The sequence below is a fragment of the Eubalaena glacialis genome, chromosome 1, assembly GCF_028564815.1.
Source record: "Eubalaena glacialis isolate mEubGla1 chromosome 1, mEubGla1.1.hap2.+ XY, whole genome shotgun sequence".
NCBI classification, from domain to species: domain Eukaryota; kingdom Metazoa; phylum Chordata; class Mammalia; order Artiodactyla; family Balaenidae; genus Eubalaena; species Eubalaena glacialis.
The window spans coordinates 161795598-161814610 of NC_083716.1; the positions used below are offsets into that span (position 1 = coordinate 161795598).

Here is a 19013-nt window from a genome sequence, read left to right on the forward strand (position 1 = left end):
GAGGTTACCAGGATCACACTTGACACTGGGCCATTGGGCGTCAGTGGTGAGTTCATCTGTGTTTCAGAAAGTAGCTGACCATTCACCTGAGTCCAAACATTGCTAGACAGACAGTCAGCTCAGAGCTGCATAGTTATTCCAGTTGATTATGTGGAGATTTGCAGACTAGAGCGAAGAGAAGAATGAATTGAATGGGCCCGAGGGACTTTTTCCATGTCTGCATAATTTAGCTTCATGGCCGTGGTTGCAGGGGGTTACTTCCATGGTAACAGTGCCTCTGTAAAGATACTTAGAAACCCACTGGTGGAAGGAGCTTGACCAGGTTCCTCTCTGTATCTCAGTTGTAGAGGCAGCATGAGATTGAGCTCAAGACTAGGCATGGGTTCCTGACTCAGGTTTGCCTGTTGCTGGCCTGAGGTATCTGGTGTTGGTTGCTTCATCTTTCTGCAAGGTTTGCTGGCAACTGTCGGAGGCATCGTGTATGTGGATCATTTTGCAATTGTAGAATACGATAAGCATTGTTACTAGTAAGTCAAATAGTAAAACTGAAATGAAAAAATAACTGCCCTGCCCTCACCAACTCACTTCCTCTTTTGGCATCACTTAGGGTTCTCTTGTCAACAGGTGCAAAGCTCCCATTAAAGTCTTTGGCTCAGAAGACGTCAGAGTTGAATGAATGGCTTCAGAGTTCGAAAAACAGATTGTTGGTTTATTACGAACCTTATTGTGGTTTACCTAATCACATCACCAATAACGTGAGGTACCTGAACCAGCCATGAATTAATTCTCTTCCTTTTTCCGTGACAGTGTTAAGCTCCACAGCCTCGTCATGCTGTTTCTGGACAGTTAATAATGTGCAGCCACACTGGGGCATCAGGTCAGTGCTAAAGTGACTGGGAAACTTGGGTGCAACTGTGAAATGTAAGTGTCCGTTCACAGGGCCGGCAAAGGGGGGGCTGGAGGGGTGGCCACTTACTTTGTGAAATCTACAAACACGGCCAAGAGTGCATGGTCGGTACATTCAGACTCCCTCAACTCTTCCTCTTAGGATTTGCCCCAGGTGCTATTCACAGGACCATTAATTCACCTAGAAACTTCTAGAAATGTAAGAGGACTCATTCTGCTTTCAGCATGCCTTCCTGCTACCGAACCTCAGCTACCGTGGAGCTCATTACCTTTTTTTTTTTTAAATTTATTTATTTTATTTATTTATATTTGGCCGCGTTGGGTCTTCGTTGCTGCGCGCGGACTTTCTCTACCTGCGGCGAGCGGGGGCTACTCTTTGTTGCGGTGCGCAGGCTTCTCATTGCGGTGGCTTCTCTTGTTGCAGAGCACTGGCTCTAGGCGTGCGGGCTTAAGTAGTTGTGGCACGCAGGCTCAGTAGTTGTGGCTCGCGGGCTCTAGAGCACAGGCTCAGTAGTTGTGGCGCACGGGCTCAGTTGCTCCACGGCATGTGGGATCTTCCCGGACCAGGGATCGAACCCATGTCCCCTGCATTGGCAGGTGGATTCTTAACCATTGCGCCACCAGGGAAGCCCTCATTACCTTTTGTACAGAGAGATTACTCAGGAATAATGTTACAGGAATAGTGTAAGTGTAGGTAAGTGGAAAGGTTGAGTTGCCCCTTGTTATTTTGTGTGATGGTACCTTCATGTACATTTTATTATGTTTGTATGTAATTATATTGAATTGCTATTACTGCGTGCCTACCACGTGCCATACACGAGGTGCTTGTCACTGATTGACTCCAATCCTTAGTAACACCTGCAAGACAGGTGGTTTTAATGATGAGGAAACTGGCTTGAAAAGGTAAAAATAAACTTTTTCTAGGCCAAGCAGGCTGGGTTGAAATCACCTTTGTGAATCTCAGAAGGCTTGAGCTGGTAGGTCATACTGTGCTGCCTCCCATGTTTAGGGGAATAAGCTTAAATTCAGGGAAATTACTTTCCTGTTGAGGCATGTGTTCTTAGTCACCAGGTGCTTAAATTGTTTTGTGCTTGCGTGAAACATTCCTCCCAGAATCTGAAAGCTTCCTAGGGCTTCTCTTGTTCCCATGTTTGCCAGTTATTTAAGTCGTGGATACCCAGTTTGGGGAGGTCACATGTGTTCATGCTGTCCTGTGAAGAGGTACCAGGAATAGGGGTTTGCATCCTGGATTCGGTCCCCAACTGAGTTCAGCATTTTGATTTCCACTATTTTGACTAAATAGTTGACTTAGGTGGATATGTGGTTGTCTTACTCCGCTTTTTAAAAAAAACTGCTTTATTGAGGCATAATTTATATGCCATAAAATTTGCTAATTTTTAAAGTGTGTTAATGATTTTTAGTAGATTTGCTGTATTGTGCCACCATCACCACAATCTAATTTCAGAGCATTTTCATTGCCCCTAAAAGAAACTGTGCTCTGGTTGTCTCAATTGTTAACTTCTCGTTTGTGGTACTCTCTTCTGATTTGAAAACCAGATTGATCAGGTTTTCTAAAAGCTGGCTGTGAAGAGGAAGAAACCATTTTTAAAAATGATCTTTCAGTTTTAGCAAACATTTAATACAGCATTTGCCACGTCAGGCACTGTTCTGAAGTGCCTTGTGAAGGTCAAGTGCTTTGTGAAGATCAACTTATTTAATTCATTGATTCCTTATAACACCCTTTGAGATAGGTACTCTTATTATTTATATCTTACAGATGAGGAAACAGAAGTACAGAAAAGTTAAATACCTTGACCAGTGTCACAGCACTAGTTAACGGTGGAGTCAGGAATCAGACATGTTATTCTAAACATTCTGAAGCACCTGATGAGACCAGAAAGAGTAGGGGAAGCAGGGGTGAGCCAGATGGATGGAAAGCATCAGAAAGAGTAAGCTAGTGCCCTCCAGGAAAGAGTCAAGGCCTTTAGTCAGACCCTTCTCTTAGAAGCCTTAGTGTAAGGTATTGAATGAGCCAGATAAATCTATCCTAGTGGTCTTTGTAGCACTGTCTGTCATCTAGGATTCTTCCCTCCATTCACTCTCCCTTTTGCCTTGGTGTCACAGGGAGCAAAACATGTTTTCATGGACTTTGGTTTATGTACTGGGCACCAAAAAGAGAGTGTTGTGCTAGGGGTTCCTTACCTGAGAGGGGCGTATGTTGGGGGGATTGGAGGTGGGGTCTGTGTTCTGGTGAAAAGGTCCTTGATGAGGATCTGAGATGCCTGGCTTGGCGTGATCTGGGGGAGGAACTGTGCCCAGTCTGTTGCCCTGTGTCCTGTCCTTGGTCTGGTCCCATCACTCTTCTCTTGCAAATGGTTATATTATGGCTGTTGGGGGTCTCCCCATTAACCTTGCTTACTTTGAAGCTTGGGACCCCTTCTTTGTTAAGGGGGTGGTCTCTGGGTCTCTCAGGGTACCAGAATTCTGGGGAGGCAAGCCCATAAGGATGGTAGTGACTGAGTTCAGCTGCCCACCAGAAACAAACTCTGGAAATGGGGGAATCTGGAAAATGCCAACCGTGGCAGTAATGTAGCCTCAAAGGGAAAATTGCCAATCTGATTTTTGCTTAGCGTTCCCCTGTGTCTTTAGGGCACAGAAAGGTTTTGGAAGTATTGGGTAGTATAAACGAGGAGACCCCCATGCTGGGTGTGTGTTCACATTTATATTTAATAAATATTAATTGATTAGTGCATTCCGGTGGGAGAAAAATTTGGCTCTTCATACTTAATCTGTAATGTACTTGGGATTCAATAATTAATTTTTGCTCATTTCAAATATACTGGCTTTTGGGTGTGTTTTTTTTTGGTGGGAGGGGCTACCATCTTTTTATTCTGCTAGGTACAGCCCTCATCTTGCTGTCGGCAGATTTGCATCAGTTGAGGGTATCTTAACTTATTAAAAATCACAAAAACATGCCCAAGAGGGAATCAGATAGTATGTGGAATGCAGGGTAATGTCAGAACTGTTTGAATGTATTGAAACTTGGAAAACTGCTCAACTTGAAACCCCACTGCTTTTTTTTTTTTCCTTGTGCCAGCTCACGTGGGTTTGTTTTGGGTTATATAGACTTTAAAAGCAAAATATGGACATAGGACTGTACATTGACTGGGACTCAAATGAGAACATAGGTCTTAAGTAATTTCTATTGATTAGTTTTATAAATTCAACAACAGCAGCAGCATTTGGGCACCTCTGTTGAGTGCTAGGTGCTGAGAATACCTGAAATGTAATAAAAACCTTTTTTCCTGATCACTGAGTTTTTAGTCTGGCTTCTCTGTCTTGCGTTAATCAGCTTTCTGTCGAACTCATGAGCTAGGTGTCAAGCTTAGCCGTGTTTTGCTTGTAGAGGTTAAGTAACATTGATGACGATGTACCTTGGTGGAGAGGCCTTTCCTCTTGGTTATGCAGCCTCTGCTCTAAGACCGTAGGGGTCCATGGTACTGACTCACCAGCAGTGTGGCTTTGGAGTTTGAATCGTCAACCTTTCTGAACCTTCCTTATCTGAAAAAATGAAGATAATTGGTCCTGTGCTCTCCCTGTAGCTCTCAGAGGGTTTGTATCTGTTAGAACCACAGTTTGGTCCAATGTTTGCTAGAACCTTCAAGTCCTAGGTGTAGAGTCTTGGCCTGACCTGTGGAGCATCAGAGATGAGCTTTGAGAACCAGAAGAGGGAGGATTCAGGAGCGTGAAAGTCGCCTCTTTTCAAGGGATGGTGTGGATCGGGTGATGGGAAGCTTTGTGGGAAGCTCTAGCCTTTGCCCTTCTGAGTTTGCACACGAATGAAATAGTTCTTTCAGGGTTTGTGCCTCACTGATTTAGGGACATTCTTTGGTAAGTAGAATGGGTCAGGCGCCTGGTTTAAGAGACTTTCTTGGCATTTGCCCCTACACAGATGCAGTTTCCAGTAAAGCAAAAGGCCAATCTATGGGACTAAGTTCAAGTCCCCCTTCCTTTGAGTGGACCTTCTTTATTAGCTCCGTGAGAGGCCTTGGTCACACTCTTTAACATGGAGAGCTAGTAGTGTTCCCACTTGTGCAGTGGCACTAGCCACCTCCTGGATTGCCCTGTGGTTTAAATTAGATGAAACTAAAACACTGATTATAGTTTCTGGTACTTGGTAGTTGCATAGGTAATTCCTCCTGCCACATTTCCACCCCAGACTACTTGCTGACCTGTTTCTTGGTTCACACTGACCTTTCTTTCGGTCTGTATGACTCGTTCTGTCCCGTAGTCTCACACCGCCTTGCTCCATAACTCAGCTGCTTCATATATGTGTGTGTAAATATTTACGTTTATAAAATATCTTCCCAGATTTGTAGAAGTTAGGAAGCTATCCATTCCTTTCTGTTTCCCATCATGTCTGGTATAACATGCATACATCAGACACCCACAGGGAATGTTGATCAAAGACAGCATTGGTGAGAGTGCCGAGTCTGTAATGTTTATTCACTTTTAACCTTTCAGGTGTCTTTTTGAGTTAGAAGAAATTTTTTTTTAAAACATCTTTATTGGAGTGTAACTGCTTTACAATGTTGTGTTAGTTTCTGCTGTATAACAAAGTGAATCAGCTATACATATACATATATCCCCATATCCCCTCCCTCTTGCACCTCCCTCCCACCCTCCCTATCCCACCCCTCTAGGTGGTCACAAAGCACTGCTTCCCACTAGCTATCTGTTTTACATTTGGTAGTGTATGTATGTCAATGCCACTCTCTCACTTCGTCCCAGCTTACCCTTTTCCCTCCCCGTGTCCTCAAGTCCATTCTCTAAGTCTGCATCTTTATTCCTGTCCTGCCCCTAGGTTCTTCAGAACCATTTTTTTTTTTAGATTCCATATATATGTGTTAGCATATGGTATTTGTTTTTCTCTTTCTGACTTCACTCTGTATGACAGACTCTAAGTCCATCCACCTCACTACAAATAACTCAATTTCATTTCTTTTTATGGCTGAGTAATATTCCATTGTATATATGTGCCACATCTTCTTTATCCATTCATCTGTATATGGACACTTAGGTTGCTTCCATGTCCTGGCTATTGTGAATAGAGCTGCAGTGAACATTGTGGTACATGACTCTTTTTGAATTATGGTTTTCTCAGGGTATATGCCCAGTAGTGGGATTGCTGGGTCATATGGTAGTTCTATTTTTATTTATTTATTTATTTATTTATTTATTTATTTATTTTTGGCTGTGTTGGGTCTTCGTTTCCCTGTGAGGGCTTTCTCTAGTTGTGGCAAGCGGGGGCCACTCTTCATCGCGGTGCGCGGGCCTCTCACTATCGCGGCCTCTCCTGTTGCGGAGCACAGGCTCCAGACGCGCAGGCTCAGTAGTTGTGGCTCACGGGCCCAGTTGCTCCGCGGCATGTGGGATCTTCCCAGACCAGGCCTCGAACCCGTGTCCCCTGCATTGGCAGGCACATTCTCAACCACTGCGCCACCAGGGAAGCCCCTATTTTTAGTTTTTTAAGGAGTCTCCATACTGTTCTCCATAGTGGCTGTATCAATTTACATTTCCACCAACAGTGCAAGAGGGTTCGCTTTTCTCCACACCCTCTCCAGCATTTATTGTTTGTAGATTTTTTGATGATGGCCATTCTGACTGGTGTGAGGTGATACCTCATTGTAGTTTTGATTTGCATTTCTCTAATGATTTGTGATGTTGAGCATCCTTTCATGTGTTTGTTGGAAATCTGTATATCTTCTTTGGAGAAATGTCTATTTAGGTCTTCTGCCCATTTTTGGATTAGGTTGTTTGTTTTTTTGATATTGAGCTGCATGAGCTGCTTGTGTATTTTGGAGATTAATCCTTTGTCAGTTGCTTCATTTGCAAATATTTTCTCCCATTCTGAGGGTTGTCTTTTTGTTTTGTTTATGGTTTCCTTTGCTGTGCAAAAGCTTTTAAGTTTCATTAGGTCCCATTTGTTTATTTTTGTTTTTATTTCCATTTCTCTAGGAGGTGGGTTAAAAAGGATCTTGCTGTGATTTATGTCATAGAGTGTTCTGTCAATGTTTTCCTCTAAGAGTTTTATAGTGTCTGACTATACTACCCAAAGCAGTCTACAGATTCAGTGCAGTCCCTATCAAACTACCAATGGCATTTTTCACAGAACTAGAACAAATAATTTCACAATTTGTATAGAAACACAAAAGACCCCGAATAGCCAAAGCAATCTTGAGAAAGAAAATGGAGCTGGAGGATTCAGGCTCCCTGACTTAAGACTATACTACAAAGCTCCAGTAATCAAGACAGTATGCTATGGGCACAAAAACAGAAATATAGATCAGTGGAACAGGATAGCAAGCCCAGAGATAAGGTGACCATATGTGCATGGATTTATCTTTGATAAAGGAGGCAAGAATATACAGTGGAGAAAAGACAGCCTCTTCAGTAAGTGGTGCTGGGAAAACTGGACAGCTACATATAAAAAATGAAATTAGAATGCTTCCTAACAACACATACAAAAATAAACTCAAAATGGATTAAAGACCTAAATGTAAGGCCAGACACTATAAAACTCTTAGAGGAAAACTTAGGCAGAACACTCTATAACATAAATCACAGCTAGATCCTTTTTGACCCACCTTCTAGAGAAATGGAAATAAAAATAAACAAATGGGGCCTAATGAAACTGAAAAGCTTTTGCACAGCAGAGGAAACCATAAACAAAGCAAAAAGACAACCCTCAGAATGGGAGAAAATATTTCCAAGTGAAGCAACTGACAGAGGATTAATCTCCAAAATACACAAGCAGCTCATGCAACTCAATATCAAAAAACAAACAACCTAATCCAAAAATGGGCAGAAGACCTAAACAGACATTTCTCCAAAGAAGATATACAGATTGCCAACAAAAACATGAAGGATGCTCAACATCACTAATCATTAGAGAAATGCAAATCAAAACTACAGTGAGGTATCACCTCACACCAGTCAGAATGGTCATCATCAAAAATCTACAAACAATAAATGCTGGAGAGGGTGTGGAGAAAAGGGAACCCTCTTGCACTGTTGGTGGGAATGTAAATTGATACAGCCACTATGGAGAACAGTATGGAGGTTCCTTAAAAAACTAAAAATAGAAGAAATTTTTGAAGCTGATAGGAACTTCAGCAAATCTTCAAGCACAACCTGCTCATTTTATATACGTAGGCCTAGAATGGTTAAGTCAGTTTTCCAAAGTTCTGTGAGGAGTTAGTTGAAATAAGCAGTACAGTTTTCTGACTTCATTTTCTGGTGCTTCTTCATCCAAAAAAATCCAATATAGACCCTTATTAAAAAGCTAAGTACACAGACCTGTGAGAGCTTACTTTCTAGGTAAGAGCACCATGTGCTACTGAAAAAATGGGATTGGAGACAGACCCATTTGAAATCAAGTAACTGCAAATAGTCTTACAGTTTCATTCCATTCTCTGCTGCTGATTAATGCTAAGTCAGACTTAATAAGGATTTCCAGTGCATGTATCAGGAATGTTGGTAGAATTCCTGTAAATGATAGTTATGGAGCATTTTAATTTATTACACAATATTTTTCCAAAAATTCTTTTTGAATTCTTCCTTGGCTTAATTTCCAAACAGAAACCAAAAGTAAAAATGATAAGGAGTCCTACTTATGATTGTACTGATGATACTCCTTATTTATAATGGAAATAAAATAACAAAACTGTTGTATCCTAATATGCTAGAACCAATGAGAGTTTGTCACGTTTTCACCAGGTATTTTATTATGAAATGTGCCCCCCTCCCTTGACATCTTGAATGGCATTCTAGTTAGGGCATGTCTGTAACATTGGTAAGAGATGTGAACCCACCCTTTAGGCTCATGTAAGTCAAGGTAATGCCTTTTGTGGTTTTCCATATGTTTCCAAAGACTATTTCTTGGCAGTTTCCAAATGACTCCTTCCACCCCCATCTCCTTGGAATGAGCGTTCCAAGAAACAAACTGAATAATCTTTGACTAGAACACACAGAGAGGGTTGCAAGGCTTTTTAGCAATTTTTGGTTGGAGGAGTCTAACCTCACAGGTTGAACATTAGCCTCTGTCAGCATTTGGTTATACCTTGTAGAAGGTTTATGGTAGTGGCGCATCATTTCTAGGATGATGAAGTGTTTTTTCACCTGCCTCATTGCTGACAGGTAAAACAATTTAAGTGTTATGGCATCTCAATATACCGAGGCCCACAAAGCCCACAGCTTTGAGCTGTGAGTTAAGGGCTCTTCATTTTTGTGGTTGTCTGTGGCGAAAACGCTCACCAGAATAGCTGTAGGCATTGGGAATAGCAGTGTAGCAAGGCGCTTCTGTATTTAGAAGACCTTTTAAGCATCACTAGCAGCACAGACAAGCAGGTAGTGGAAAGAGACCTAAAATGGCAACCCGTCCCCCCCACCCCAAACTCCCGCCAGTGGTGGTTGCCGTAGCATCTTAGTATCTTGTGTCGCTTGTTTTATCCCTTCCTCCATTAGCATTTAGCCCCAAAGACAAAGGCCATGTTACTGGACACTCAAAGAGGCCAAGAATTGTTTGTGTGTATAATTTTTGAAAATTCATCCCTCACTTTATTAAGGAACAGGATGATTACATACTCAGCTTTGATGTGAAACGTGTTCTTTGATCATCAGTTAAGACACAGTGGTTCTGATTTCATTGGTCTGAAGCACGGGGCCCAGGTATTGGGATTTGTTTTTCAAAGCTCCCAAGGTGATTCTAATGGGCAGCTGAAGTTGAGATGTATTTTCCTCAGAAAACACAAAGAGGTGTATAAAGCAATGATATATTTTACATATGCTCACTACTGGATAGTTTTAGAAAAGCTGTTTTAGACAGTTTTAGAAAAGCCTATATTCTAATTGTTAGTTTGAACTACGGTAAGGAAGTATACTTAATGGTCGAGTTCATCACCTGTTCACATTTAGGTAATATTTCAAGACACCTAGAAGGTATTTGTAAGAAAAGTAAAATTTTAAGCACAACTGATCCATCTGAAGACACAAAAAAATCAGGCACTTGCTGCCCAGCAGGTACACTCTTGTGCCTGGCCTCCTGGCCTCCACCCCACGGGGTCAGGTGGCATAGGTAGCAGGCCTATGTTTGTATTATAGAACCCCTCAGTGGACCTTTTCTTACCCTGGGTTGGGGAGGATTGTGTCAACCAGGTTTTTCTCCCACTCTGATGTTGGAGTGACTGGAAACGGGCGATGAATCTGATTAGGCCCCAAACAAGCGTAAAGTGAAAACCAGTGCTCTAACCACTGACTCCTAAAATATATTATGTGGACGAGGGGGAAGACAAGCAGGGAAAAGTTATGGTTTAAAATCATTTGTTGTTTTCCTTTCTATAATTCTTTCTTTCCTTTCTCTCTCTCTCTTTCTCTCTCGTGCTCTTTCTTTTTTAGCAACATAACATCTCTCTTAAAAAGGAGATTAAAACTTTAATATGGGAAGGGAAGACACTTCAAAAGGGTAGATGATGATGAAAAAGAAGACTTCTTCTCCTTTATGATGCCAGTTTCACTCCCCAGTATTACCATTCCAGGTAGCCCCTGTGAAGCTTCTTTGTAAATCCTTCCAGAATTGGATATGTATTCAGGCAGGGCCCCTGGGATTGGATATGTGTATTACATTTAGGTTACGCTTTGAATGACTCCCCCTGCCCTCTGTGGTTGCCCCATATGCAGAGTAAGTATACACTGCCTTTAAAACAAAACGAAATAGGATTTCACTCAGTGTATTGTGCTATATCCCATGTCTTTTCCATTTAACAGTATATATAATGGAAACTTTGCGATTGTTTTTAAATGGTATTACTGTATTGCCATATTGCCAAATTACCCTTTAAAAGGTGGTACTGGTTTACATTACCAACGGTGTATGTGAGTAACTGTTATTTTCCCTCCATTCTTGCCAACTTTGCATTTTATCAAATGTTTGTCAATTGTTTGATAAAATACTCATTCCAAAAATGTTTTAAGTGACTTCTGTGTGCTCTATGCTGGAAAAGAATAGTACATCAGAGGCATGTTTCTTGCTCTTATAGAAGCTTATGGTTTAGTGTGAGGGAGGGACAGAAAAGTAAGCAAATCACAATTTACGATTACTTTATGCATAAATTTACCCTGGAAACAAAGGGGCAGCTGTAGTAATCTGTATGGTTTAATTTAAAGCTAAAAATGTCACAGAAATAGGCCTTATTGCTGCTTATGTTGCTGCAGTGTTTTTCTTATTTGTAGTATGTTTTCCATTTGATATCTTCTTGTGTCTTCTAAGTAATCTCATCTCCGTAATTCAAGAGCCTTTTCCTTTCACTCCAGATACATCGAATATACAGTAGGTGCCAAGTCTTTAGAGACTCTTAAAACTTTTCTGAAATGATACTATTTTTTAGGGGGCTACTATACATTGTGTTGGGAAGCTGAGAAATATCTAGTAATCTGAAACAAGAGTTTATAGAAACCCTGTGTTTTAACTAAATTGTGTTTTATAATTCTGTAACATGGCTGTTGGACTTAAATCATTATGACTTTGGATGAAAATCAAGTTGTGGTGTAGAAAGTGTTCCTAGTTATTACAGTATGTCACATACAGCTTAATCTAATGTCTGATGCTACTTTTCTGGTCTGTCTAGAGACTTACCTAATGACTGTCGTATGAAAATGGTTAAAGCCCAAGGCAGGGTGCAGTATCCATCCAGATGTACCCATGCAGAGTTGCCCCCTCCTGAGCCGATGCGCCTGACTTCTGTTGCCTTTAAACTCCTGCTCCCTTCCTTTCTAGAATCTGGTTAAGGGCCTACTGTGAGAACTGGAGCATGAATTGGTAATAACGCCCTGCCTCTAGTGATTCATTTTTCTTTTCCACCCCCTTTCAGAGATAGAGGCTTTATCGAAATTTAAAGGGAGAAAAGGATAAAAGTTTAGTAGTCGAATTTGCCAGCTTTTGCTGACTTGCTGTGAAGAACTGTTGCCAAATCAGTGTGGTTGGTATTTGTTGACAGATCCCTTAGATGACCCACTTCTCTTACTTCTTTCCCTTCTAAGACTTTACATGGTACCTGTCTTCAACTTGCCTTCAATTTTGGTGGAATTCTCTTTCATTTTTTACTTCCTAAGCTTTTAGAAATTGATTCTTTAAGATTTGTCTCTGAATTGACACAGTAGGATAGGAATCCAAGACCGGATTTTGCTCCCCAGGGCCATGAATGCTATGTTAATCAGGTTGAGATGTCTATTTTTCCTCTCTGTAGTTTTCTTCTACCTTCTAAAATGAAGGTACTGGACTCGATTAGCTCCATCTTTTTCATTCAGCTCAACAGTTCCGTGCATGTATTGCATCTACGTATCCTTCTTGAATCTTTAAAAAAAAATGTGGCAGCAGATGTGTACTCTGAACAGTTGGTAATTTGGGGATTTTTTAAAAACTGGTTTTATCAAACAATGACATGTTATCCTCTCACTGGCAAAGTACAGTGGTGTTTATTTTCCATGTGGGAGTCGAGAGATTGTCATCTGCCTGAGATTAGGAAATGTCCTCATATTAGCCCTTATTGGATCTTGGGGCCATGCAATTCTTTGTCTATTCCTTGGCGAAAGGCACCCCTTCACCAACATGCACTTGGGCGTGCGTTCACCCCTTGTTAATGTTCTGTTCTGGGCTAAATGAACATTGTGCTGCGTGTGTTTTACTCAAGTCATTTAGTTGAGGTGAAAGTGAAATATCATTTCCTAATGGCCCTAGGGATGGCTTAGAGCCCAGGTCTATGGGGTAGGTTGAAGATAGGAACGTTGTAGGGCAAGTTAATGTTTATATACCTACTTTCAGCTCCATTAATCCCTCATCTTTCTTTACAGGTTTGATTCAGGATTTATTTCAGCAAATCCTGGCATTACAAATCTCCAGGGTTTGTGTTTTTTTTTTTGCTCATTGATGGTTAAATGTGGACCTTAAAAATGCATTTCCCACACAGCCTTGCATCTGTTTTGAATGATTATGTTTTGTGTTTGGCTTTACAAAGGGCAAAGTGACTTTGGGGGCTGAAAGCTTAGCTGATTTTTTTTTTCTGGTTTCTGCAGGGATCTGGAAAATAATGATTTTTTTAGGTCAATTATTATTTTCTTTATCACACAAAGGAAAAGAGATCACCTTTAGGAACTACTGCTTTAAATCATCTTTCTTGAGTGTTAGTTTTCTGTTGTTTCATCCAAAAATGGAGGAAATTAATCCGTACCCTCATAGGCTCATTATAAAGTTCAGTTGAGATAATGGTGTGAAAACTTTGAAAATCATACTTAAGAGAAATTGAGTTAATCTAGCTTTACTTATCAATGTCTCAGTAACCTCAAGTTTAAAAGGTGTTTTGTCTACCAACTTGTTGCCTGTGCACAGTTAATCTGAGAGACTCTGCTTTTCAGCAAATGGAGAAAGATTCATTTTTTTATGGAGATGAAACATATTCTATTCTAGCTGCCACAGTAAATGAGCAACATGTTTTTGAAGCTAATGTGATTTTGAATTAGTGATTTAAACATCAAATATATCATTTTTAGGTTTAGTATCATAACTTGTGTTATTATTATGTAAAATTTGGAGTACCTTGACAAAATAGAAATTAATATGCCATGTGCCTGTTTTAAAGATTAAATCTGAAAAATTAAATCTGAGAAGTATTTTGAATATTTTTGAGAAGTTTCCCCCTCCCCATCTGTATGTGTATGAAGTTTTATGAAATGGGCTTTATGCTATCGTTTGTTATCAGTATTTGGCTAATACCTGTGTAGAAGGAAGTGGGAACCTCCTATGCTGAATATGTGTTTTCTTCTCGTAAATAGGGATCAGCGGTTGCGTTTTTTAAAGTGTCTGCGATGATTCAGTTTTCATCTCTACTTTCATTCTGTTATTGCCTCTGTTGAGTGAGCATGTGAAAGCTTGACATCACGATTCAATCATTTTCTGATTTTGCAGTAATGCAAAGTGTAGCGGAAGCATTATGAGAATCATGCCAGTTTTCTTAAGGTTTGACACACCCATCTTAATTCACAGTATTGTTCTAAAGATGCACCAGGAAATACACACACACACACACACACACACACACACACACACACACACAGAGCCCAGTGAGACATCTGAAGGGACTTGGCTGCCTTCTGTTCTTTTCCTGTCTCCTCCCTTTGTTTTCCAGATGCATCAGCAGATGGCTGTCCAAAGCTCTAAATTTGTACCTTGCGTGACCTTTAGCCTGGAGAAAAGCAGATCTCTTCTGGGAGTAGACTTCCAGGCCATCACCAGTAGACCTGTTGTCAGTTGTCATAAATACATTCAATTCTTTGGCTGTTCCTTCTGAGGTTTACACAGCATAGGCTTTCTTGGGACTGTAACAAATTTAAAGATGAGTGAGATGAAACTGGAGAACGCTCCATGGTAGTTCCTGAGTCCTGCAGTGTGAGAGCATATAGAAGAGGCTTCAGTAAGCTTCTGCTGAGGGCTGGCTTTAAAAGAAGCTTTCAGGCTGCCCGGCATTGTCTTTGGAGTCAGGCAGACTTGGGTTTGAGTTCTGCCTCTGCTGTGTGCTAGCCAACCTTACCCTGTAGAGCTGTTAGCATTGAATGAGGCCCTATGTATACTCACAGCCCAGAGCTGATCGGACCTAAGGGGTGCTCAGTAAGTGGTAGGTCACTTAACATCTTCTCCTAAGAGCTCATTCTTAAATCTCTGTATTCAAGAACAGGAGGCTCTAGAACTAATCAAGGGAAGGGACGTTGTGTGCTACCAGCAGAGAATCGGAAAAAGAAGCAAGCAAGTAATTTTATTAGCTCCTTTTTCATCTATTGTGTAATTCATTGCCTTAGGCGCTTTTTAGCTATTGTAACCCAACCAACAGAGAATGCAGGTTGTCTTAAAGCAGTGGCATGCCCTTGTTTGTGAGAACTCATTTTATGGGGAGGAATCATATAGGTTACATGTGTCCATAGACAAAAGACCTAAAGGTGCATGAAGGAAATTGATGTGCTCATTCTGGGGGAGAGAAAATAAACCCAACTTCTTCCCTTCCTGCCACCAGGCCGAGGGGTTGGCTGAGAATGGGAAGTCTTGTCTCATGCAGGGTTTGACTCTTGATGTAGTGTAGTAAGGGTATCAAGGTTGGTCTGACCGTAAAGTTAAATGCTCCTGCGTAAGACGTTTGGTTGAGAGATGACAGGAAAAGTTGGAAAAAGTAAATGAGGTTGTGGAGGAAATAATGGCCTGGGAGTCCTCGAGGAAAACATGTCACCATGTTCAGTCGGCTATGACTGCTTGACTAAGCCTGGGATCAGAGGGTGGTGGTTAAAGCAGGGTCGGCATTTCCCCTCCTCTCATTACTGTGTTCTTCTGGTCCTTCCCCACTGTTGGCTCCACCCTTCTAAAGAAAAAGCTCTGTAGATGGCAGTGGGAGAAAATTAGTCTGATGTAGTCTGGAGAAAATCTGTGTCCCGCCCTACTTTCCCCTAGCTTTGAAAATCTCAAATGCAAGGCCAAACAGTGCATTATTACTAACATGATAGAGGAAACTGGTACTATTAATGTCATGAAGGAGAAAGCCCATTTTGAGTAGAAACAGAAGGTTGTTTATGAGGGAAAAGTCGGCTGGTGGTGGCAAAACTGAGCAGTAGGAAATTTAACTATAATCACTCCATTGAATTTTTTTAGAAGGACTCCCCAAACTGTTGGAAGTTGTCTAGTAATCAGCATAGTAGCCGTTAACAAAAATCCGCTCTGACCTAGAGCAGCAGGGAAGGGAAAGGGTCAGGTATGTAAATTTTGTGCAGACCGGGTTGTATAGCAGGAAAGTATGTACAGTAAATTTCCATATTAGATCAGCCCCTTTTCACAGCCCCTTTTAAAATTTACAAATGCCAGGGGCTGTAGGTGGATGAAGGCATTAGGATTGTATATGGTGGCCCTTTGAAAACTGCATGTTTGGGGCTCATGTTTCTAGTTGCAGCTCAATCTGATTTTGAGATTTTAATATCTGAATCAAACTAGGTATAGTGTAAGAATTAGACATTTGATCTCCTGTTACTTATCCAATACACAGGAACCCTAGTGCTTCCTCAGCTTCGACATGATCTGGATCCCTGCTGGCCTTTGATTTTAGTTTGGGTGCAGTGATTAGGTGGCACCTTGGTGATGGCGGAATCTTCCCATAAAGCTGAAGGGCCCCTGCAGAACACAGCGGTGGGTTTATTAACCAGCCCAAGCCCTGCTTGCCCCAGTGGGCTGGAACTTGGCTTTAGGTGGCCGATTGGTTTGTTATTGGCTGTCATTAGGCAGGTAGGCTTAGCTCCTTTAATTATTCGTGCCACTTTGGGAAAGCATAAACTGCCTATTCAGAGATCCGGAGCCTGGATTTGAGTGGGAATTCTTTGGCCAGGCCAGCTGCGGAATTAGCATGAACGTGATACTAATCCCTGGGATGGTCCCTCTGAGCAGTGCACCCACATGCCTGTTTTTCCCATCCAGGGTTCACAAGCACGTGCTTAGCAGTGCTGAACAAGCTCTGGCACTTAATATCTAGGCTGCGTGGTTATGGCCTAGGAGGTTTGGCGCATTTGTCAGTCTCGAAGAGAGATCAGAGATGCAGTCTGGAAGGTGTTCTTATACTGCATGTTTCCGGAGGCACTGGAGTCATGTGGCTTTGATTTCTTTGCTCAGATACCTGTACATACACACCCTTCACTGGGCTCTCCTCACACACTTGTTTAAGGGGAAATGGGATGGGTTATGTAAAAATCTTTTGGGATTTAAGTTCTCTATACATCCAAGGTAATTATATTTAGATATCCCATATGGGTTATACCTGGGCATCTTTTTCCAGTCCATCATTTGTGCTTTGGATTTGTTGTTACATGTGGTAAATTCCTAAGTACTATCACGGAAGAGATACTTTTCCGTACTAGTTAGTGGGATGTAAACTGTTATTAGGTAGAACCTCAGAGACCAAATATAAATAGTTTAAAAAAAAGCGTCCTATATATCTTGAGAAAACTATAATTTGAAAAGATACATGCACGCCAGTGTTCATAGCAGCACTATTCATGATAGCCAAGACATGGAAGCAACCTAAATGTCCATTGACAGATGAATGGTAAAGAAGGTGTGGTGTATATGTACAATGGAATATTACTCAGCCATTACAAAGAATGAAATAATGCCGTTTGCAGTAACATGTATGGACCTAGAGATTATCATACTAAGTGAAGTAAGTCAGGCAAAGACAAATATCCTATCACTTTTATGTGGAATCTAAAATATGACGAATGAATTTGTTTATGAGACAGAAACAGACTCACAGACATAGAAAACGAACTTATAGTAACCAAAGGGGAAAGGGGGTGAGGGAGGGAAAAAAAAAAAAAAAAAGCCCTAACAAGTGATGGTGCATTGTGTGTCTGTAAAGGTGATAAAAAGAGGTGGGTGGGTTGATCTAGACTACGCCTCTTGAATATAGATTTTCCAGCATTTTAATTTTGTTCATTGTGGGATCGAGAGGTATACCTAGTTGGGACTGAGAGAAATGAAAAATAATTTAACAAACTAAGTTGGTAATGATGTCCTCAGCAAGTCACTGTGATATTTTAGTATTTGACTGTGATACTTGATTGGAGTTAGAGGGAGCCTGACTATTCCTTTTCTAGAAGTAAGCCAGAGAGCAGAGACTTAAAGAGGCTGCCACCACCCCATGCTTCCTCCACCCGCTGGAGCCCCTAGATTGTTCCTTCCACATTCTCTTCCCTCCACTCTTCCACTGTACCAGTGTGTACGAAAAATGTCCCTACCACCAGAAGACCTATTTGTTTTTTTCCCTCTCATCTTTTTCAATTAAGATTTCTCCAATAGAAAACACCGTGCAATATTGCAATCCCATGCTTGCTAAACTCAGACCTTTCCCCACTGCCTCACACCGTTGCAAACCTAATATAGAAGTTAGGAACTGAATGCTCTCTGCTATACCATATCTCAGAATTTCACGGGCCTATTGTTAGTCTGCTCAAGTTACAGCTCAGTGTCGGTATTCTTGTTGGGTGGGTAGGCTGTCAGACTTATTTCTTTTTCTGTGTTACTGTCCCTTCAGCTTTGGACTCCTCAGAGTTTAGCTAGCAGATGGGAAAGAGCGGGTGAAGACACTGCACTTCTTTGCCACCTTTGCTCAGAAGTGATGTACATCACTTCCCCTTGTTGTCTCTGGTGCCGAGGAATAATCCCAGTATGCCACCTAGATGCAAAGGGCCTGGGAAATAGTGCCCTGGTTAGAAACCCACGTCCCAAGCTGACAGTATGAAGGGGAAGTAGGAATCTTGTTGGACAGGTTGTCCCCTCTGCCCGCATTTATACATTCCAAGAATCTAGATTGGACAGTATTTGGGTATCACGGGCCTTGGCATTAGATTTGTCACTATATATCTGAGATGGAATCAAATTCTAAACTTTTTAGGGTGTATTTTACTACCTGCCATGCCTGTTTGCACAGGTTGTTGCAAATGAGAGAGAAAGCGAGTATATTGACAAGAGGAAATTGACTCTAGCTGCCCAGTGGTGTGGCATGATGACAGTGAGCCCTCTTTGTGGTGTAAAAGATGCTCTAGCCCAGCAAAAAAATGACACTGACTTCATGAAACCTTTCCTGACTTGAAGCAGATTGCTGGATTGATTTAATGCGGCTTTTTTGAAAACAGATAAATCTTGATTATGCCTTTTTATAGTCTATCAGTTTGTCTGAAACTCTTTGTAATCCCAGTGACAGTGAGAACAGCTAGGATACCATGGTCCATTAGTAAAAACCCCAAATTCAAACAGTAGAAACAAAAATGACACAGGAGTCCCCTCTTGGCCATTCTTCATCACATCTACAAGAATCATACAGTTGGTCCCTAAGTATCATTGCCTTTTGGCCGTTTCTTGGATTTATCTATTCAAAGAGGCCAATTTGAAACCGTTGACTCAGTTCTATACCTCTCAAATCTGTTGTAAAAGACGTAGTAAAATGTGTGGGGCAGGAAAAATCCAGAGGTTG

The 19013-nt window shown here is 41.3% G+C and overlaps 1 protein-coding gene across 4 annotated transcripts in view; it reads left to right on the top strand.

Moving 5' to 3' along the window:
• FMNL2 (formin like 2) overlaps window positions 1-19013 on the top strand; it is a 309918-nt gene that overhangs the window by 82380 nt on the left and 208525 nt on the right. The window lies entirely within an intron of this gene.